This window comes from Passer domesticus, chromosome 1 (genome assembly GCF_036417665.1).
Source record: "Passer domesticus isolate bPasDom1 chromosome 1, bPasDom1.hap1, whole genome shotgun sequence".
In the NCBI taxonomy this organism is placed as follows: domain Eukaryota; kingdom Metazoa; phylum Chordata; class Aves; order Passeriformes; family Passeridae; genus Passer; species Passer domesticus.
The window spans coordinates 125,754,714-125,778,954 of record NC_087474.1 but is presented as its reverse complement, the minus strand read 5'-3'; the positions used below and the strand labels follow the sequence as shown (position 1 = coordinate 125,778,954).

The following is a 24,241-nucleotide window of genomic DNA, read 5'->3' as shown; positions in this document are numbered from 1 at the left end:
TGGCTCAGAATGCTGCCTGTCCTTGCAGGCTGTTCAGGGGCCAGGTAATGGGCAGTGGTGCTGCAGAAACACAAAACAACAAAGTTTCCTGACAAACATGACTAGGAGGAGGACGAGAAACAGAGTCTACTCAAGAGCTAAGTCTGCAAGCAGCTAAAAATCAATCTGAAGAGGGATGCTGTGCCTGTGAAAGTGAGGAGGGAGCACGTGCAAAGCAGTTGAAACAGTTATGGTTTTGTGCTTTGTAGTTAACTTGGTGTTAAAAAACACACAGCATTATTTTTAGCTCTTAGAAAACCCGAGCAAAATGCTCCAGGCAGATGCTATCTCTTCGGTCTTGAGTAAACATTTGGTTTTTGTCAGTTTGATGTTCAGTCATCAGAATGTGGAACTTCCTACTTTCCCTTTCCCTTTTAACTTTCCTTGTCCTTGTCCTCATTTGTGTTGTTTCACAACTTTCTGGAGCCTGCAGTTTTTAAGAGGAGGAGCTGCCTCTCTCTGAACCATTTCCCAATTCATAGGTGTCTGAGATGGTCAAATGTCTGATGCACCTGATTATCTGTCTGAAAGCTGAGTTTGATTTGTCTTCTTCAGACAAGTATTTCTCACATAAAGAAAAAAAAAGAGAGAATATAGGGGAGGTCATGCATAGAGTTTTAATTTTGTTTGCCTCCTTCTCCCCACACAGAGCTTCTCAGTCCTACCAGCTGCACCCATTACGTTGCCCCTTGATGCCAAGGTGATAAAAGAGGAAGTATGGCTGATTTGTATGTTGTTCACATTCATTCCCTGCTCCTGACTGCCCTATTCTAAATAATATAAAATGAGTCAGTCAATTTGGAGTAGAGCACAGATCACAAGATGTTGTTGAGGATAGTGTCACACATCCAGATTCTGGGAAATAGTGTCATCCAAGGTCCATTCTGGATTGTTACTAGAATCAAACACTGCCATGGGTTGACACTGAGGAAATTAAAGAAATTTCCTTCATTGGAACAAATGAGGACTCCTAACAAAACCTTGTGATTGTAACCTCTGCAAGTAATGGTGAGCAGAATGCAAGTGTTACTTCCTATGCCTTCCTGGATGTCAGAAATGTGGACTGTATATTCTGATGGATTTCAGGATAATTGACATTCTAGCATGTCACCAGCTCAATAATTGAGGTACAGCTAGATTTTTCAGCCATTTATTTGCAGTGAGGCTGAGTCCAGGACGTGCCACATTTCTGATACTTCTCACACCTGAGTGTTGGAAGCCTTGCTACCTCTCAGAGTGTTATATCCCGGGGGCATTCAGCATATAACTCCAAATAAAAATAAAAATACTACTTTTTGTTCTGGGGTCAGGGATGGGAGGAAGTGGAGGGCAAATGATTGGGGTCTGGGTAAAATTTGCAGTCTTTCCTCCATTTTTTGGTGTGCTAGAGCCAGCCAGCAGTATGTGTCTGGAAAAACATGACCAGAAAGGATTGCTGACCTCAGCAGCAAGGAGCAAGTTCATTAAGGCACACAAACCTCCTTTTTTTCTTGGATGGTACAATGTGCTGTTGACTCACATGGGCCACACAGTCTAATCCTAAATTATTAAGAATGACCCAGATCCTGGCACTCTGGCTTCTGCTGATTAACATCTTACTCTGCAAGCAATTTAGTCTAGCTTAAGTGGGGCTGCATCTTCAAATTAATTTTCAGTATAAAGATGAAAGCATCATGCCATATAACTCTAACCATGGTTCCAACAGATCCACATAGGAATTATAACATGCACCAGAAGGAATGAAAATAAATTTGCTCTGGGTTCAGAGCGGTCTGGTAAAAATAAGAAAAAAAGAGAATGAATTCACAATCCTTGATTATATAAATAGCACCTGTTTTGACAAATTTTGAATGCTTGTTTTCTCAATTAGCATGCTTCCAAAGTACCACTTTTTTTTTCATAACATAAATGACAGCATTGACAAAAAATAACACAGGCTGTTACTATATATATGTTTATAATCCTTAAGTTTTGCAAGCAAGAAATTGTTGAATTCATCCAGTAATTCATTCAGTTAACTTGTGCACACTTGCTTGGTCTTCAGCTGTAGTGCAACACATAAATATCTGCTTATTGGGTCTCAGAAAGCTGTGATCCTCAGCACTGGTCATGTACTCAGATGTGGATAATGGGCCAGTGCTGCAAGGTCCTCATTAATGACCTTGTCACTGACACAGAGTGAACCTTCAGCAAGTTTTCAGACAATAGAAAACTAGGAGGAGTGACTGATACCCCAGATGTCATGCTGCCATCCAGAGGGACCTCAACAGCTGGAGAAGTGAGATGATGAGAGTCTCATGCTGTTCAGTGAGGGGAAGTGCAAAGCCCTGGCCTGGGAAGGAACAACCCCAGCACCAGCACAGGCTGGGAACCCACCCCTCTGGAAAGCAGCTTGGCAGAGAAGGCCCTGGGGGTCCTGTTGGGCACCAGGCAGGACATGAACAGCACTGTGCCCTTGCCACTAAGAAGGTGAGAGGTGTCCTGGACTGCATTAGGCAGAGGAATGTCAGCTGGTGGAGGCATGTGGTTCTCCCTCTTCAGTCACTGCAGTCTGCTGTGCACATGTGATACTGGAAATACTGGAGAGGAATCCAGTGACATGCACAAAACTTATTAAGGGGCTGCTGCATCTTACATACAATGAGAGAATAAGAGAACTGTGACTGGCCAGCCTGGAGAAGAGACAGGGAGTCTTGTCAGCATACATAAATATCTGATGGGAGGGCATAAAGAAGACAGAAAGATTCTTCTCATGAGTGCTCAGTGACAAGACAAAAGGCAATGAGCACAAATTGAAACACAAGGAAATCCCTCTGAAGTATATGAAAAAACTATTTTACTGTGGGGATAGTCAAACACTGGCATAGATTACCCAGAGTGGATGTGCAGTCTTCATACTTTGAGATATTCAAAACCTAAATGGACTTAGACCTGAGCAACCCTCTGTAGCTGCCCTCGCATGTGGTGAGGGGTTCCATTAAAGAATTTTCAGAGGTTCTTTCCAACCCCAACTCTTCTGTGATTGCACCAATACTTTTCACACTACACCAGAAATATTGCAGCAGTATTCTTTCATCTGGTATGTATTTGCACTTCTGATGTGTCTGCAAATAACAGACACATTTTTTGCTCTTAGCGTTCAAGCTAATTATTCACTAGGGCTCTTTAGGATTTGGGTAGCTTTTACCATATTCAGGCATTAATGACCAAGAATCAAGATGCCACCTTCTGTGCAGGACAGCACTGAAAGACTCACACTCAGAAATGCCCCAGCAGGGTGGATTTAAACAAGCTCTTTCCCTAGTGAGACCATCACAGCCACTTACAAAATGAAGTGATTTAACTCATGGGTGTCTGTCCAGGATTTTCAAAGAGGCTTACAAATTAGACATCACACTTAGTCTGCAATTTTTTGTAAGACCCAAAGCAAACCCTGTAAGGCCCATAGGAAGCATGGCAAGCATTTTGATTGCACACTCCTGAAAATGAACAGGGCTGAGAACCACACCTCTGTCATGTTGAAGCGTGAGGCACAGGAGAGATGGGGAACACAAGCCCATTTTTGGCACCTGGCTTGTTTTTCCAAACATCTAAAAAACATTTGAAAATTGTCATGACCTACTTAGAAAAGTGAACAGGCTGGGAAAAACAAGTATAAGCAAAATATTTATAAAATTAGGACAAAATATACATAAGTAAAACTTACAAAAATTATTTGTAAAGCTCCTTACAACTCATTTAAAGTTTTGCTCATCCACTGAAGTCAAGACAAGAACATTACAGATTATTTTTCTGTTCAGCCAAACCAGATGGGATTCACCCATTGCAACAATTCCAACTTCCCAAAATATATTTGTCTGTTCTCTCTAATCCCTCTTTCTCTGACATTAATGCAAGAGTCATTGTAATGGGTAGGCTTGTTATGAAGAACTCAATAGTAATAAAAAATATAAAAATTGGTGTTCGTGTATTGCTCTTGTTGTTGAAGAATAAAATTATACTGTAAATTAAATCTGATTTTATGACATTTTGCATGCATATAGATCTTCATGTGAACTCAGGGGAGCATACTTTATTTGAGCTCTGTATTCCTTATACTTTTTAATTAATTTTTCTTTGTAATTCAGAATAAGTTTCTAATGGATTCGTGGAACAATATGGGGTCACTTGGGGGTGATTTTAATACCTGCAATTCCCCTGGTTATTAATCAAAGACTTTTTAGCCTTTTAGATAAATTATCTGCCTTCTGTTTAGAAGATTGAGATTAAGCATGTGAGAGAAATTGTCCCTACTGACATAATGGAAAAAAAGTCAAGAAAATACAAAATGCAACATTTTGGGTATCTCACAAAACTAGAGAATATGCTGCAGATTTTCAATTTTCTTTCATCTAGCTTCATGAAAATTGCTATAAAAATAGTAATGATTCTGAAAAGGGGTGATTTTCATTTACTGCCTATAAATCTCAGAAGCTGTCAGATCCAGTAAAACTTCTTTTACTTGAGGATTTACCATTTACAACTGACAGGTTTTTAAAAAAATTGTTTGGCTTTTTAAGCACCTAAAAAAAAGAGCTGTCCACTTAGCAAGTTTAGTTGGGGATCTAAATTTGCATGCCCTTCAACAGTGGCTATTACATTTTCATCCACTGAATGCTGAATCATAGAAACAGCAGTTTTTGTGAAATTAATTTGATTTCTCTTGACTTCATGATATCCAACAATTAGAAAAATCCTGGTTGATTTTCTGTTCACTAAAGAAATAAACCAGTTTGTTTTCCATACTTTTTCACTTGATCTAGGACAGCATAACTGTCCTAGCATAACTGTTATGTCCTCAAGGGCTACCAAAGTCAAAAGAACATACATCTGAATTGATACATTTAGTGTATGTTTATATATGCAAAAGTAAATGTAGCCTAATATTCAATCTCATAGTTCTGCTCATCATTTAACAATGATTAATCTATATCAAGAACCCTCAAAAACCAAAGAATTTAAAACAGCTGTGGACTTGACTTCAACTTTTCATATACAAGCATCCTCAAGGTGTGTGAAAATTCAGTGCTTGTCTCTAGCTCACTTCTGTCTCTCTGTCCAAATGAAATTAATCACATTTCACAAAAGTATTTCAAGTATTTTCAGCAGCTCTGTTATCATAATGTCTAAGTATTTCACAAATTTTCTTCACCTGAAGAAGGACCTGATTTATCAGTTGGCTAACCTGAGACACAGCTGCCCCCAGAGGAGAGTGGTTTGAGCTGTTCAGGTTACGTGGGGGATGTGAAGCAGTTTAGCTGCATCTGTGCATTGATCCAGCTGGCTGGATTCATCTGGACTTCTAACACATCCAGGTGACTCATGAGGCTCCATCACCTGCTTCCACTGTACTGCTTACAAACTCCAACAGGCTCCTTCAGCCCATGTTGTGCAGCAAGACACTTTATTCTTTCCACTGCATGAAGCAAAGGGTAGGCTGGTTGTTTGAAGGCATGCAGAAGTTGGTCAGAGGACCTGGGCAGCACTGCTTTCATAAATCTGAGGTTGTTACTCATTCTGCATCCTGTCTCCTCTCTTAGCCACCAACCACACATAACTGAGAAAGTAGCAAGGTAAGGGGAAGACAAAGAAGAAAGTCAGCAAAAATTATCAGCAAGAAATAAAGAAACCTAAGTGGGTAAAACCTCCCTCCCCCATATTTGGGGCCAAAACAGACCTAAGAAACATTTTCACTTTCATCCCTCAGAAGCAATTTTCTGGGAAGGGAAAATACCATGATGAAAGCCACATAGAGAAGTCAGAGAACAGACATGAGATGGACAAAACAGCCCTTGAAGACAGCTCTGCACAGGGATGTACGATGTTGTCCATAGCAAGTATTTCTTTCCTAAGGAGAGCACTGCACATCACTGCACAGGGCTGCATTTCATAAATTGGAAACCATCTTCAGAAAAAATACATTTGTACACATCATAGGGTATACAATGTATACTTTGCTTCATCATCGTGATATTGTGAATGTTACATGTCTTTTCTTCCTAAAAGAATGCTTCAAAGGTCTCAAAATTTATTCTGCCAATAAAGTAGAACGATTAGCATAAGTACAAGTTTTCTCCATGTGGTGTAGAATATGTAGCACACATTTTGCATGTTCATGGAAGGAAACAGTCAAAATATATATTATATATACATGTATTCATCTATACACCAAAAATGGAAGAAGAGAAGACACACTGGCTTCAAGAATGTGCCTGTATCAGCAGATCTTATTAAGGTATATGTGCTGCTTGTATTCAAAAACTGGGCTTAGCATTTTGTAGAGCCGTCTCATTCTGAAAGTGAAGCAATTCTTCATTTGTCATGATCCTTTCATGAACTTATGGGTAACTTTATGACATTAAACTTGTCAGAAGCATATTGGTTTAGTAATTAGAATACTAAAATGGTTATTAGGAATATCACCCTAATTTTCTATAATTCAACTCTCAGCTTTATTCAGGAGCACAAGTGGCCAAATGGCTCAGCCTCAAATGTGAAAGAGAGGGAAGCAGTGTCAGACCAGATGGCTGTTGACCTTAAGGCAAGATAGAAACGGATGGGAAAAGCTTTTCTCAGCTGTGCTTCTTCTAGGCACTGCTCCAGAAACTCACCTAGTCCTGGTGAAGGAAAAAAGTTTTACTTTTTAATATTGAAGAAGTTATGATTTTAAAATAATATATTTGTTTGTAATAACACAGATACTTTTTAAAATTCCCTTTAAGATACATAAATTAGATGACAATAGGAAAAAAAGCAATGAAATTTACTTTCTTGAATCACAGCATTGCAGGGTTTGAATCCTATGAGAGAATCATCTCTTCTAAAATCACACACTGCCAACAATCATTACCATTCTTCAGAGCTGACCATTGGAACAAAATTCTAAAGAAAAAGAACCTATATTTAAGCTAAATGCATGTTTTCCTTTTGAAATAACTTGCAGTTTGAAGGTTCTCATTCTCTACTATATGAAATGTATTATGATAGGAAGTTTTCAAAAACTGATACAAGACTTTGAAACAGCCTGAAATTGTCATTATTATTTTCATTTTTCTTTGACAGAATTTGGTATCTACTGTATTTATCCTAGTTAAAAGAAATCAGATTTCCAAATTTGAAATTCTCTGTAAAATGTCAGTCACTCTGTATCAAAACAAATGCAGTGTCTGATTCAAGGTTTGGGTCAAAGACTTTTGAAAACAGTGGAAGATGTTTATGTCTGTGTACTCTGGTTTTGATCCACAAAGGCTAAATTTATAGGCTATGAGATAAAATTACATACAGGAGTCACCTCTCTGTAGCTGTATACCTTGACCAACTCCAGTTCTTTGCTCTTGTAATGGTTTATCCATGACCTAACAGATAAACAGAATGGAACATAATCAGAAAATCATGGGTAAGTTACAGAAATATAAAAGTAAACATCTCCTCATTTATTTTCACACACACAGAGGAAAAAAATTATTTTCATATTCTTCTTGGGAATCCATTTGAAGCATTAATTGAGCATGTTAACTTGAATGTGGTAAGAAGGTCTTCAAAGTATTTTTTACCATTTTGTAGTTTTCTGTGGTTTATCTTGCTTTTCAGTAGTTCTTCTAATATTGCCAAGATATTATTCCTGAGAGTGTAATTATATTGTGTAATAATGTATGTGCTGTATTCTTTTGAGTGGGTCAAATAACCTTCATAGTGCATTCTTAAAGAATCAATGGTGCCTAAGGAGTCTACAATATATGCTGCTGACTGGGAAATTATATTTGTATTTAATTATGCACTACTGCCTGGAATTGAGAACATATTGCACAAAATGGCTTTGACTGACTGTTACATACTTTCTGCAGGTGTTATTATACACCAGGCTAACATAGTTATCTCAGTGCTATATGGAAATGAAGGAGTTCAGCACTGAGGGTGTTCTATATTTAGAGGTTCACAATTGTGTAGTTTGCTTTCCTGGTCATGCAACACCTCTCATTCAGACAGACCATACAAGCTTGCAAAAAATCATACACACCCTGCAGAATTTGATATTTGGTAATGAAAGCCAGGTCTGTTAGCAGAGCTGAGAATGCTAGTGTTTTGTATTCCCCAAAATACACTTGATTTCATGGGAGCCCTACTGAGTGGCATCAAATGAGAATCAGGCTTTGTGTGCACTGTCCCATGGGAATGTCGTGGGTTTGTTACATGAAACCCATAAATCACTTTGATGTTATCTGGACCTGTATTATCATAGGAACTCTACAGGCTGGTAAAATATGCTTCTGAATCATGCAGAATGTACTTATTGCTCCTGGGCATTGAGTCAGATATTGAGACTGCTCCCCACTGTGCCCTGAAACACATATTTTGTGCAGCATGGGTGCATATGTGGCCAGAAGGAGGCCATTATCTGTACTTTGATTACTCTTTCATTAGATCTTTGCACAGCTATACTGACAACTCTTCCTGTTTCTGTTTGAAAACACAAACAAAAGCTAGCGAGCACTTTCCATGTTTTCTCCCTGCAATATTTGAAGATTATATTGATTTGAGAAAATGAGCAAATAATGAGAAGTACTGCAGTCCAGGACAGGAAGATGGAGAACTTTTTAAGTGCCAAGACTAATAGATGACAAACATAATTTGTTGATGGTAAGAGCAAAATTGTGAGTTTTTCAGAAACAACAAAAGGTAAGAGTTATCTTCTAATTGGTAAGAAACTGAGGCATCCTGACACAATAAAGGTTTGTAAATTGCTGAAAACCAATATTTTTTAGCCCTGAATTCAATGCTCAGGCACAATGATGAGTTCAACCAAGCTGTAGAGATGCATCCCCAGATAAAAATGTTACAAATCAAAGCTAAAATCACAACTGTACAAGACAGTGACAGATGCTGAGAGTATGGCATCATACCAGGCAGAGTGTCCCAGGAATCTGAAGTCTGGGTATCCCGCAATACACGCAAATACTGTAGAGCAAAACTGGACTGCAAAAAGACAGAAAATAAAATCACCAGAGAAAAGACTATAAACTAACTGCACTGAGAAACAAAATTAGGAATTCTTAATCACACCATTAGGTACCAAGAAGGTTGAAAACAAAAGCCTTAGTAAGAAAATTCCCTTCAGGAATTATTTTTTCTTTTAAAAACTCACTGAAGCGTGAAGCACTTGCGAACTTAAGTGACTACTTGATTTTCTAAACAAAGGAGACATGGGGAGCTACATGGCAAGAGAAAAGGGCAGGAGCAGAAAACAGAGATGGAAAGCAAGAAATAACTATAAGAATATTTTAGCACCTAAAGGCAGCAGCAGAAACTGGGCAGAGATGAACCAGACAGTGAGCATATGCAGAGCAAGAGACAGACTTTTTAGCCAAGGGCATACACTTTGAATCCTGCTACAAATCTCTAAACAAGTAACTGTATGCACAAAAGTGCATTGTGTTCTTATCAGGCTCAAAAGGTTCTGCTGAATGCTCACTCCTTTGATAACTTAGCAAAGAGACTCAGATTAAAAAGTTACACAGAACAGCAGGTCTGCAGACGTGTCCATGCATCCAGCTCTCAGTGTCTGGCTAGGAATACCTCATCTGTTTCTGTGGGTCTGCCTGCTACTGAAAACATAATTTGCAGCGCTGATGCCTTATGGTGGATCTCTAGTTCTGGTTGCTGGTTTTGAAAATTGTTGTTCCTGGCCTTACTTATGAGTGCAATGTTTTTTCACAGAGATCCTCATGCATACTTAATACAAATTACTGCCATAGAAAATCCTATTTGACCCAGTGTAAGAGATTAATACTATGTTTAAATCCAGTTTCAAAAAACAGGAGAAAGGATCTTAAACCTTAGGAAAGCTCAGATGAAAATCTTTTGCTCAACTTTTTTTTTTTTTTTTTTTTTTTTTTTAGCAAAGAGCAATTCAGAACTTGATGGAATTGTGGAAGCCAAATGCTTCAAATTCTCAATTCCAGATTTAAAAAAATGCAGCTTAAAACTTGTCTGGACACAGATCTAATTCAAAATCATGACAGGCAATAGAAGACCTTCAAAGTGCTTTGTAAACAGGTAGGGCTGCTGCCCTTTGGGTCCAGCAGTTGAGTTTTTCTCAAGTAGTTTTTGCCTTTCTGGCCAATTAGCAATTGCACTGAAATCACTTACATATTTCCATTTTTTTTTTCTTTTGAACTCTGTGTTTTCCAACACATTCTGAATTAATGAATGAGAGTGCCAGCTAATTTGTACTACACAGAATCAGTTTCTTAATACTTTAAAATATTTTTCCTCTTTTGGTTACACCTTTTATCTTTTTTATCTTTTTTTTAATGTTGTTCTTAGCAGGATTGGTTTTAGTGGAATCACACAAGATGTTAGTCAGATAACAGAACTGGTTTCCAATTCATGCTATTAAACATTTCTAATTCTGGACTACAGTAATAATAATTATTCTTGTGCTCTGACTTTTGCTGTACTCATTACCACTTACCTCCTCCTTCACTCAAGTATTTTTCACTTTATTAGACTTTCCTCCTTTAGGCACAATTGTCATTTATCAAAACTCTGTAAGACTTAAAAGTGCTACACAACAAACATAAACTAATGTTACAGCTTCTGGAATAAGACTTGTTAGCATTAACCCTTTGGGTTTTTTTGTTTCTTTAACATAGAAAATGAAGCCTGCAAGGACTCATCTTTCAGTGTGTATCCCAAACCATTAATTCAAATACTTCTATTCAGATAAAATGAATTTATTAAGTAGGGCTTTTTTTTTTAAGTAATTACCCATTTTCTTCTGTGGATTCCATATCTTGTTGCTTATTCAATTTCATAAAGAAAAATAATAGTACTTTGGCTTCCACACAGTAGAGAGATTTGATTTAGAAGTGGGTTCCTCAGAAATATTTAATTTGCAGTAACTCTTAATTGCTACTATTAAAATAGCAGGTGTCAAAAATGTCCTGTTCAATGTCAAAAAGATTACTCCTTTGTATTTTCATCATATTCTGATATTATTGTGGTACTGTATTTACAGAATCAGAGAATGGGTCAGTTTGGAAGGGACCACAGCGGGTCATCTGGTCCAACCTCCCTGCTCAGGCAGGGTCATCCCAGAGCACATGGCACAGGACTGCATCCAGATGGTTCTTAAATATCTGTAGAGAGGGAGACTCCACAACCTCTCTGGGCAATCTGTTCCACTGCAGTCAGCCACACAGTAAAGAAATTTTTCCTCATGTTTAGGTGGAACTTTCCATACATTGGTTTCTGCCCCTTCCCTCTTGTCCTATTGCTTGGCATTTCTGAAGAGAGCATGGATCATCTTCTTGGCACTCTCCCTTGAGATATTTTTACACATTAATGTGTATTCACAGTTGTCCCTTCTCAGTTGTCTCTTGAGGCTGAACAGGCCCAGCCCCCTCAGCCTTTCATCGTAAGAGATGCTCCAGTCCCTTGATCAGCTTTGTAGCTCTCTGCCAGTCCTGCTCCAGGAGCTCCAGGTCTCTGCTGGAGAGCTCTACTGCGGAGCCAGAGCTACGCACAGATGGGGCTGAGGACAGGGACAAGATAATCATCAACCCACTGGCAATGCTCTTCCCAATGCACCTCAGGATACCATTGACTGTCTTGGCCACAAGGACACGCTGCTGGCTCACGGACAACAGATGTTGTCCACCAGGACCCCCAGATCCTTCTCTTTCCACCAGGTTGGTCCCCAGCCTGTGCTGGTGCATGCGGTTGTTCCTCCCCAGGTGTAGGACCCTACATTTGCTTTTGTTGAATTTCAGAAGATTCTCTGCCCAAACTATTATTAAAATGCTTAATTTATCACTGTTTTACTAGTTTTCTTAATTATTTTTACTAATGTGCTTCATTAATTTGCTTTACATGAGAACTACCTGCTCACCTTTAAATTTTTACAGTGCCTACTCTTGGTTAACTCACAGTTAGAGTTGTTCATACAATTGCACATGGTGAAGACAGTGGCAGGACAGGCAAGCCCCCATGCCTATTTCCAGTAAGAGTCTATTTGAGCTAAGCAAGAGGTTAAGAAATGGGAATGACAGCAGAGCAGCTCTGCTCCTGCACACACTCAGGCTTGGCCCTCTCTCATGTGGGATATCTTCTCATTGGTGTCAGTTACAAAGGGTAAAAATTTATCTGTGTTAAAATGTGTCATGAAAATATGAGTGTACTTTACATGAGTTACTAAACAGCCTTTGCTGGTGAGAAATTTCAGTTATTACTTACCTGAGACAAAGCATTCAATATTTCATCCGAAGTCCTCAGGGCATGGAAAACGTCTCTGCCTCCTTCCCCCCAAAAAATCTACTTTACAGAGCAGTCTTTAAATTCTCTAATAGTGTTCTGAAAAGGGGATAATTAGGAAAATATCTCTATTTCTCTGAAAATATGTCTATTTTCAGAGAAATAGAGATATTCTTCTGAATATCTCTGTATTTCTTTTGAAAAAAAGTAAAAAAAAAATAGAGGATACATACAGCATCTACAATTTATTGTGTCCTTTGCCTGGTATCTCCTTATCTTTTTATTAAGAGAATTCATGAGTGAAAGCTGCTTCTACTGGAATGTCAGTAACAATGTCAGTTCATGAGATCCAACTTTAGGAGAATTTCCTTGTGGTGCTGCTGTAAATAGCTTGTGTTGATTGGGCTTGTTGTATTTGAATTTGCTGTTGTCTGAGTAAATTACATGTTGGAAGCATAGGACAAAATAATGCATGTGAACTACTGAATTAGCTGGAGTTTTATTCTTCTTGAGCCACAAAGCCAGACTCTGTTGTTCTTTTCATATGGAAGGATACTGCAGGGAATACTTAGTGCACAGTAAACTGTGGCTCCAGCTTCACAGGGAAAAGGAGGAGAGATGCCTTGATGCTTTTAAACAGGAAACTCACCTCTCTTGGATCATGGCAGGGGGCTTACAACTAAAGGTGTTAGCTGCTATGTGAAAAGTGATCCAGCAAATTGTAGAACTTCACAACTGGGAGACTGAAACATGTCCTGAAAGATAACTGGTTTTTGTATAATTCATGTTATACAGCAGCTTCCTTGTATGATGGTAACATTTGGTAAAACTACTGGTTTGCACACATATGAAAACAAGCTCTGTTACCATGTAAGCACACAGCAATTTTTGACATGGATGGTACAGGATGATGAACTGTATGACTTGCTTCAGCTTAAAGATGAATTTTCAGGCAATGGTGAAGACAAGTTTATAAGCTCATATAGCCTTGTTTAAAAACTGATCCTAAGAATAAAAAATACTGTTTCTAGCTAAGACTCAGTGCAAACAAAAAGAAAAGAAGCCTTACAAATGAGATATAGTTCCATTTTACTGTCAGTTAATCCTCCATCAATAAATTAGATCATATTTATCCCTAGTGTAATATCTTTGTGGCTCCTGTCTTATCCATTTGTTTGTTTGTTTATTGTTTTGTTTCAGCTACCCAGAAAAAGCTTATTCCAATGTGCTTCTGAGAAAAGTTCTTTATTTCTGAAACTCTGCTCCTAACACCTAGACCTCTGCTCTGATAAAGCATTCATCTCTTTAGAAGCCCCTTATCTTCATGTTCCTCACAGTTCTGGGGTGCAACTTTTCTAAGACCATGTCTCTGTGTTACCTGTGGAGCTGGGGCTTAAAAATTTGGTCTTGGCTCTACACTCTCTCCTGAATGAATTGAATGCATCTCTCTGTTTGCTCAACATATATGATCCCACCATTCACAGGCCACACCATTTCTCCTCCTCTGCCTCTGTTACTATTTAATAAAAAATATTCTACACTTCATGTGGAGTACACCTTTCCTCTTTAAAAGTTACCTTCCTTATTTAAAAATAAAAGTAATGAAAATCTCTTTATTACAAACCTTCATAATTTTTCTTTACCTGTGTAACTATTTGATACCAATTTATTGTACAGAACTCTGATTTTTTACGTTTTGTCTTCTGCATTACTTACTGCCTTACTGCATTTTTTGGGAGAAGGGTTTGGGGTTTGGGTTTTTTTTTGGGGGGGGGGTGGGGTGTGATTAGTGTGCTAAGTAAGAATTACTTAAATTTGTTTGAAAAATAACATCTTTCTTTCACATAGATCACTAATTAAACTTAATGGTCACCTCCAAACAGTTAAGTGAGGATCCATATCAGCTCTGGATTTATTTCCTTTTCTCTGAATTTTGCTTCAGATCCTCTTTTAACTTCTTCTGATCATTTCTATTCCTAAGGGTATCCTAATTATTTCATCTATTCTTACATGCCAGATATATGATCTCACATCTTTCATCCTTCGTTTTATTCCTTCTGATACAATCAGTTAGCTCACATTCAAGAATTTGTAACTTTTTCATAGCCAAAGAAATTGTTTATGAATGTAGATGTTTCCTTTCTGGAATCATTCTGTTTTTCAACAAGGAATATTTTCCCAGTTCTGTGCCTGGATGCAGTAGGAATCAATAAAGAAGGTGCTTCTACCCTGCCAAATGTTTCCAAATTATTTTCCTGGTACTTTGTCTCTTTAGTTTTCACTCTTATGTCTTTCTCTTTTCCTTATACCACATCTGTGTTCTTAAGGTTGGAATGCTGACACAAATTTAGCAAGAAAATTCTTATGTAGGGGGTCTATTTATTAATGAAGAAAAATTATTCAGCTATAAAGAAAGAAATAATTTTGTTTGATTCCATCAGGAAAGGTGCAAGCATATCTTGAAAGACATATTAAAAATTAAAATTGTATTAAAATCTGATTTATAAAGAATATATGTAAGGTGAAAGCATTTTGTTGGTGCTACAAATTCTTTTTGAACAATGTGGTTGTTGTTTTGTTTTTTTTTCTTTCCTGCATGTAGTCATGAATAGAAATGAACCTACAAGCCAAACTTGACTTTGCAATTGCCTGCATTACCATTACATAAAATGGTCACATTTAAACTAACTTAATAATTTTAACTAAATATGTTGGCAAGTAGGATTCCAGCTTGATCATGGATTTGTATTGTTGTAGAAATAGATAATCAAAATGAAATCCATCTCACATTCCAAAACAGGCCGTCTCTTTAGAAAAGAGAAATTAAATTATTAAAGTCTATTTGTGCAACAGTAGAAGGTTGATAAAAATTTCAATAACCATTGCTTTCTATTTAGCAAGAACACAATATTTCCATAAACTTAGTATGAGCAAAAACCTCTATGTTAAATCCAGAAATAATAAACTAGCTGAACTTAAAAGGTTCTGAAGTAAGAGTTATTTCAATTTAATAGTTTTATGCTGGTCTCTGAGTACTCAGGGACTTAGTACTTTGAAACAGAATTGGCATAACAATCAGGGAACTGAATGATGTCATTTCCCAAAAGGCCAATTCAGGTTCTCCTTTTCCAGACAGATACTGTATGCTCAAACTTTGTTCTTTATTAAACAGAGATATGTAAACCTCAAGAAGATATTAATTTCAAACTTTCAAATAGAGTTAATACTTGAATTTCATACTTCTAAGGTTAAATCTTCTTTATCAGTTTGATCTGGTTGAGCAAAGAAGGTAAAAAGTACAATTTAAAAACCCCTATAATCTCCTGCCTATTCCAGCATTTTTCTTTGGCTTTATTAATCTCTTCCTTCATTTAAATTTCTCTTTTGTTCTGTTTATGACCATTCCAGTTTTCAGATAGATTCCTGGACCGCGCAGCTGTTCTTTGGCTGAAGTGATATGGAAAGGTAGCTTTGATGAATTTTCTTGGTAAATTTCATTATTTTCTCCTTCTCTGAAACACTGTTGACAAAGATGAGATTTAAGGTTTAACATTAGTTGATGACTCTTAGCTGAGGTACAAGAACAGTGAAGATACTTCAGTTTGTGTTGTTCAGTATGTTGAATTAAATATTAAATACAGAAATATATAGTATATGTGTCCAAACCAAGAATTCAAAGAAGTATTTAACTGTTTTAATTCTCTTTCAAAGGGTCTCAGAGCACTCCAGCCTAGATCTACAGATAGATGCTAGGTTCAACAGTGTCTTTGCATGATCCATATAAGATGCAAAATATGTTGTGAAAAGAAATGAATAATTAAAACGCTTCATTATTACCATAGTGCTCGTAATTGGTTTAATTTCTTTAATTTATTTGGTGCTAATTTGATTTCCTTTATCTTACTCTCCTTGGCCCGGATCAATTCCACTTCACATTAGTCTGTGCATCCTAAGATTTGATTTGCTTCCAAGAGCAGCTTCCAAGATGAATCATGCTTTGGAGGTAACTGCTTTTTCCTTCAGCTATTGAGATAGCCAAGACAAGTCACTAAACCTAGGTAAAACTCCATTTGTTGTGTAAAAAGACCATTGCCCAGCTGTGTAGTGCTATCACCTGCTGCTCAGGAAAACAAAAATTGTGTTCTGGGACCAGGTCTGTTCCTAAGCTAAGCATTCATTTCTAGGGTGAATGCATTTATACACGAATGTATCTGTACAATGTGTCCCCTGGACATGAGGTAACCACTGCAGAAGCACATCTTCCCAGCCCAAAAAGTAAAGTCTTTATTGAAGTCTGGTGAGCTTTTCAGAAGACAAGAGCCTTAGCATTTTTTCCATATTTTACTTTGTATTTGAAGAAACCACATTGAGTGGGTCACACACAAATTCACACCTGCCCACATATCCACTCACACGGAAGGGGAGTCAGCTTTGGGGATGTTTGCACTGAATGTATAGGCTGCCAACCACTACACTGAGCAAAACGTTCTGCAGCTGAAATTGCTTTGATGGCTTGAGCTGTGTGAATTCAAATACAGAAATACAAGAATATGGCCATTGTTGATGCTTGTAACTATTACCTAGTGCTTGGAAACTTCATGTGGTCTTGGAATAACCAATGGTTGCAGGACTTTCCTGTCTTTTTGCTAATTGCCATATTAATTGTTGACGTGGTTTTGAGGAAAGTGTCAATGATTACACAACAGAAAGGTGAAAATTACAACAGTGAGCACAATAGGCAATGCCAAGCTCTAGGTAGTCGTCTTGGTAGCCTTTTGTGGCATTCATTAAAATTTCAATTATCTTTTTTTTTATGCATGGCTAAGACTGGCATATTGAATTCATATAAACACTTACTAGCCATTTATGATGAGATTATTTTAGTACCAGAATTTTCCTTTAATAACTTACAATACCTTACTTGTGAGGTTGAGATCTGGAGTGTTTTTAAAGATGAAGCCTGGGAAGTAGAGGAAATTCAGAGGAATAATGCAATGCAGCAACTTAGCACTAGAGCAGGCTAGTGTTCAACTAGGCCATCTTAATTCTATATTGAGCCTAGTGTGAACTCCATAACTCTGTTGCTGATCCCCAGGTAAATGTAGATTTTGGAACACAGCAAACAGGGACCCACATTTGGAATTCTGACAGTGTGTGTTCAGGCTGCAGAGGGGTTCTTCTTCTAGATCTGGTCCCATGTAACCTCTGATCTAAAGGTAACTATTCAGAGATATGATGGTCCCTTCTCACTGTTGCTGGGAAAAGGCAGGTCTGAAGCACTGGCTGAGTAGCAGCCTCACATGAGGACAAAGGACCCAGCTCAGTAAGAATATCAGTGCTATGTATTTATGTCACCATGTTTATGGAATGACACGAGGAAAACCCGTGTGGCACTATTTGGTACCACCCCTGGAAATGGACCACAAGGCAAAGACCCAACAGGAGGGTGAACATCTGACCTATGAACCATAAGCAGCTTAGAAGGAGCTACAAATATACACAACATTTTGCAAATGAGTTGGAAAGCAAACCACTTTCCCAAGAAGCTTCCATTTGAGCTAGTGAACTCTTTATGGAAAAATAAGAAGAGTAATTTATGCACCAGGTATATTCTTTATAAAATTTTGAGAATTTAGTATCTGTAAGAGGATGGTAAGGCAAACTCAATTAATTTTTAAACAGGGAAGAGATCTTTGCTCCTATATTTTCAAAAGAAAATGAAATCAAGAGATTTATTTCATTTTTTATTGGAAATAAAATTAATTTTTGCTTGCTCTATATAACTATACAATACAGTAAAGAGTAAAAACTTATTTTAAACCACACTTTAAGTTTTATTTTTAATGGTTGTTCTCTTTATATTTTCATCCCAAGAAATATTACTGAATAATAAAGCTCCAGATCTCAGCCTAAAAATGGAACTGATCTATAGTTATTACACTGAAACAACTGTAATTATTCTTAGTTTATTAAAACTAGAGTAAATCAGTCCTAATAATAGTAAGACTACAGTAATCATATTGACTAATAGCTGCAAGTTATTATCTCTATATTTACTATACTATTATAATAATTACAGCTCAACTATATGGTTTTATTTAATACAATGCCTAAATTTACCATGACAATTTTATTTAAGTATTTTTCTATACATATTTCCTAGAATACAAGTAAAACTTCTGGTGTGAATTAGGAAAGCTTCATATCTATTTTTTAAAACTGACATTAAAAAGATTGGTAATTAAATAACATAGTTTAAAATTAATAAATTTTAGGCTTTCGTGAATGAAAATAAATTGTCTTTTGTCATGGTACAAGAAGTTTTTGCAACATGATAAAACTAATTTTTGAGACTAAAAGAGAAAGTAAATTATATGTTTTAAAACATTTGATAGATCTATTTTCTTTAAAATTCTCCAAAGATTTTTTGAAGTGGCAGACAAGCAAAACAGTCTATTTTACTATACTATCTTATCTTAGTAAAAGAAAAGTCACAAACAGTGAAATTGGAACAGAAAATGGATTGGTTCTGCATGTGTCCATGTATATAGGAGTTTGTACACTCATACAAGAATATTGTCATTCCTGCACTTTAAGGGGGATATAAGGCGACAATTTAACTTATTTTGAGAGCTGAATGTGTCTCTGTGTCAGGCATTCCAGTTTCACACATTCAGAGTCTCATGACTGTCTGTAAGGCCATTTGATTTTCTCATATTTAGCTTGCATATTCTTACACTTTTTTCCAAAGGCCCACTGACACTATTTTTGTACATCCCACACTTCCTTCTGTAATATTTCCTGCATGTAACCCATTACAGGTTATTACTCAGAGCATTTTGAAATCATAATGCCCTACTCTCTGCTCAGACAAAAAACTGTCTCCCAGTCTATGGGCATTCCTTGGGATTTTCAAGCTGGTGTTTTAGGAAATGGCAATTTCATTATCAACTTGCTCCGTAGGATTCATGGGAATGTCCAGCCAAAAGCTGCCTCCCACAGGCCTGGTGGTTAAGCTTTTAGGTCTGTACAGGTTTTCCCTACCTGAGCTCAGAGAGTGAAACTTACAAAAGCAATAAAGCTTTTAAAACTCCTGGGCTAGAATCAGACTATTTATGAGCTCTTCCTTCTGAAGAAGGGCGGAACAAACCAGAAAATAAGGAAGCGCACACCAATGCCTAAGCATGAGCCATTTCATATCCTATGGGATGAAGTCAAGAACCTCTCTTCAAGTAGGACACATCAGACTTAAGCCTATTGTACCTGAATTTTTTAGTCAAATCAGGAAGAATAGGGTATTCGTTAATGTCTTCTCTCTCTTCCATATACAACAATTACAGAGTCACTACACAGCCAGCATGATAGCCTTTCTTAGTGTGAAGAGGGAACTTATGCTATAATGAAAGGGAAAACAGTTTAAAATTGCCCAACACAAGAAAAGGAATTTTAAGGTTAGGCAGTCACTGCATTAATTAAAGATTTATTTTTCAAGCTAAGACAAGCAGTGAGACAATATGGTCAGTCATATGCAATCACAATCCCAAGCGCTTCCAGAGAACCTGAATCTGGTAGAAACTAAAGTTCCTGAATTATCTCCAGTTTAGCAAAAGGCAGTACAAATTAATTTCAGAACATCTCCCACAAAACTCTAATGTGAAATCTATGTGAAAATAACTTACACTTGAAAAAGTTTTTTTTTTCTATAATTTTGCAAGAAATAAAATGCATAGTTTCTTAGATATGAAATTTTTTACAGCTCTAAGATTTGTGGGTGTCTGAAAGTACTTGTCGATGAAGACAAATACTAAATAAAAAAATATGAACTGATAAATACAGGTAACAATAAAAGTTGAAATATAATGTATTTCTATCCTGATTTGCCTATCATTGCAGTTCTCTTCATTTAAATAATTAGTTGAATTTATTTTACTTAGCAGAGAAAAACTAATATTTGTTTTTATCAAATTATGAAAATTGTAGTCAGTAGCTATACATATGTAATAAACTGGTTAGAAATGCATGCACGTGCAAAGGTAATCAATGTTAGCAGAAAGAAGGGAAAAAACAAGGGAAAGAAGAACAAGAAGTGGAGCTGTAGGGAGTTCTGACTCACAAAGAAGCAAAATGAAAATATGGCTGTGAACAGTCTGAGTGAGCCTGTGAGAAAGAGTTCACTCTGCCATGACAAAAGAAGTCACAGGGGAACATGATGCTTGCCAGCACAAAGAAATCTAGCAACAGGAAAGAGGTGAAAGTCAAGAACCAATGTGTACAACGAGTCTAAAATAAATTTAATTCAGCAAGCGACAGAAAACTTCCCCCTAGAGGAGACCTTTGTTTTACGTTATCACAGAACAAGCAGAAACACAACTGAAGGGGTTATTGCTGTGTCTGCCAGCTGGAGTCCAGTCACTGGAGCAGACTTAATCATTAAACAGGAACCTCCACCCACTGGCAGACTCTCATGGACCAAATTCTTAAAAAAAACTCCTTTTGATTGCTTGTTCAACCACTGCTGCAGCTCTGCAAAATCAGCAAGCTGCACGGGATAATGTTATGATGAAGATGACTTATTTATTCTTTAGGCTTCAGCAGCAGGTGTAAGCCTCCACACAGACAAAAAGCTCTTTCTGCACAGCTCTCTAGAAGCACACAAGGTCTCTGGGCAGGCCCTGAGGAGCACACAGCCTATAAGAGGTCAATAGTCATGATCAGCATGGGCTAGCTCATGGGACGGATACAAAAGTACAGACGTGAAAACAGAGATGTACGTTTGAAAAACGGGTTTGTTAAAGAATGGTAATATGAGCAGCTGTGCTAAACATGGAGGACTTTTTTGCTTCCTGTGTGCCTAATTTCTCTCCCACATCTGCAGCGACACATATGATCAGGGCTTGACACCTGATACTCTTGGAGCCCTGGCAGAGCCTGTTGTTCTTCCAGGTGAGTCAAACGCATCCAGCCCCTGCCCAAGCCAGCAGCGTTAATTTGCCTGAGCTCCTTATAAAAATAGCAATGTATGAGGAATGCTGAAGGCTGCAATCTATATCCTTGAAGGCCCCAGTGGCAGGGAGTCGAGTGGCTCTGTGCTGGCATTGTCCTTGTAGCAGAGTAAGAACAAGGCTTGAATAGTGCTCCTACCTGCCTGGGCTGCAGTGCCCAAGGTACTCATGCTCTTTTCTGAATTTGGGAGGGTCTTGGACATGGATAGGTTAGTGAGCAGTAAGGTGCTGTTCAGTTTATAAAATATTTATAAAAATGTGCACCACCCCTCTGAAAAATGGGTTGAACAGTAGAGGCCCATGAGCCTATCAGGGCTGTGCCCTGAAAGGGTACACCATAGGCTCCAGGCATTCATATTTAGGGTAGAAGAAAGGAATAATGGGAGCAGTTGTGCAGATTAAGCTATTCCATATTAGGGTATGTTATGAACTCTGCTTTCTGATTGGTTAGTCTTGTGTTCTATATAAGGCATGATTTATCTTTCTCTTTTTTCTCTGGTTCCCTGCCCTCTATATAACTTTGTGGTTGCTTCATTTCATGGCCTTCTGGAGTAGCTCCCTACTGTGTACAGCTTATGTTTTTTTTGCACATTTATTGCTAGTGCACCTTTTGATTCCTCTAATTAAACTTTGTTTTTTGAGTGCTCCAGTCCCTATTTTATTTATTGTCGTGCTCTGGGCTGACCCACTCCTGGGGTTGTGCTCGCCAGCAGACACATGACCCAACATTGAACTAAATGTGCAAGGGCTGACTTTACCTCTTATTTTTCTGAACATGTTAAAAGAAGAGCAGTATTCATCATGGCATGAAGAAAGCAAAGGAAATAGACTGGGATAACTGGAAATACCCCTGTTACTTCAACATTTCAGTTTCCAGAACATTTGCCAGAGGCCATCCACACATGGTGCAAGAGGAAGGAAAAAACTGATTTTCCAGTTCAAAATGACAGAGTGTCAGCAATAAATCATGTTCCTCATTCTTAAAAAACAAAAAAAAAAAAAAAAACAAAAAAAAAAGAAAAAAGAAAAGAAATAAAAAAGATTTTACAGTGCATGTTGTGTATTATATTTTCTAGAAAGCTTTTGAAAATGTTTTATCGCATCAGTGTTAGCAGTCAAGTCTTTTTACATGAGAATGTAACAATGGCTGTTCTGGGTTAGATGAAGAGTTTATCTAACCCAGGTATCTTGTGTTTAACAGTGGCCAATAGCAAATGCCTAGGGAGGAATATAAGAGCAAGACGCGCATTGGTGCTCCCTGGGTATATGCTTTCAGCCACCAGAAATCCACAGCTCAGGGACATCTCGACCCAGAGGTGTTATCTCTATGTTTTGTAGCCTTTGATAGATTTTCTTCCATGAATTTGTCTAACAGCTTTCTGAACCCCTGTCAGCTTCTGGCATTTTAGTGCCAGGAAAGCAGTAAGGCAAGGGGGAAACCAGATGTGGAAACCATTTTGATAAAAGGCTCTTCTTTTTAGCAGAGACAAGTACCTGAGGACTAACAGAGAGGCAGCCTTATGTTCAAAATAATAGTGTGTCAGCTGCCCCAGAATCCTTGGTCACCACAGGGGATTCGTGGGAACCAAAGTCTTCAGGACTGAATCAACAGATTGACCTCTGACTGATCATCACATAACCACTATTGTAACCGAGTCACAATCTAGATTCACAGTGAAAAAAACCCCAAAAACATAGGAGGACAAACTGATTCATTTTGAAGGTGGAGGAATTTTTTGAGAAACACAGTTTTCCCGAAATTACCTAGGGAATAAAGTGCATTTAAGGTAAATACACATTTTTATGGGCACCAAGTTCAATCCTGAAGTTACTATGTCTGATAACTGAGTATTTGGGTTCTTAATATTCAACAGCTGTATCACAAAGGATTTTCTCGCATTCTGAAATGAATGGTTTTAATCAAAGTATTCATTAGGACAAAACTTGTTTTCTATAAAGGAACTACATCAAGCCAAATTCATCCTTCAAGTAAAATTTGAGCCTAAAGAAGAGAATTAAGGAAACATTTAAATACAGTTAAATACTTTTGTAGTTTCTGTGGCCTACCCAGGAGTGCTCAGATGAGTCTCCTAACCCACAGAGCATGTTCTAACATGACTGTCAGGGCTCTCTCTCAAATGCAATGTACCTGTAGGTCTCTATGAATAGCTTTTACTTGGATGGCATCTAAATATTTCTATAACCAATGCATGGCTACAAGCAGTTCTAAATGGCCTGGAAATGGCTAACACATAATTGTAATTCCCTTTTTACTCATAAATAAAATAACAAAAAAAAAAAAAAAAAAGAACATTCTATGGGAAGCTAAGAATACAATTCTTGTAATGATGAGTAGCTGTATATGAAGTCACTTGAAATCTGTTTGCTTTGGAAAGATAGAGTTAGAATTAGACCATGAGCAATAGCAAGCATATTCCTAAAATGTGAGTGAAGTAAAGAAGGAAATAAGCCAGCAAGCCAAGGGGAGCACAGAAAACCCAAATATCCCCATATCATATCCAAAAAATAAATAATTCAGTTGAGCCCCACCATGTCATTTTCTCAGTGGATTTAGTGATCTCCCATGCAATAACGTGCCACAGTACATTTTGATCTGCATCAAAATTAACAGTCAGCCACTTCTTGAAATATTATCTTTGTTAGCTTTACTACTAACAAAAATACACTTTCAATTCTTCACATCCACATAGCACATCTATTAAAGCAATCTGGGAAATTAGTTTGAGATAAACTGTACAGCAATTTTATTCATAGCCTCCCTGTATCTCACACTGTTAATCTGCATCACAGCTCACTAAATAGTGCCTAATGTTTATTGCATTTAACTGAATGTATACGATTCTGAGGGTACGCCAGGGACCGATTATCATAATTATACATGTTTCTAT

At 37.5% G+C, this 24,241-nt stretch overlaps 1 long non-coding RNA gene across 1 annotated transcript in view; it reads right to left on the bottom strand.

Moving 5' to 3' along the window:
- LOC135279901 (uncharacterized) overlaps window positions 1-24,241 on the bottom strand; it is a 93,629-nt gene that overhangs the window by 26,881 nt on the left and 42,507 nt on the right. Inside the window, exons 5-6 of the long non-coding RNA XR_010347050.1 lie at window positions 8,979-9,051; window positions 7,361-7,433 (exon numbers count right to left, since the gene is read on the bottom strand). This is a non-coding gene — a long non-coding RNA (uncharacterized LOC135279901). The remainder of the gene's footprint in view (window positions 1-7,360; window positions 7,434-8,978; window positions 9,052-24,241) is intronic.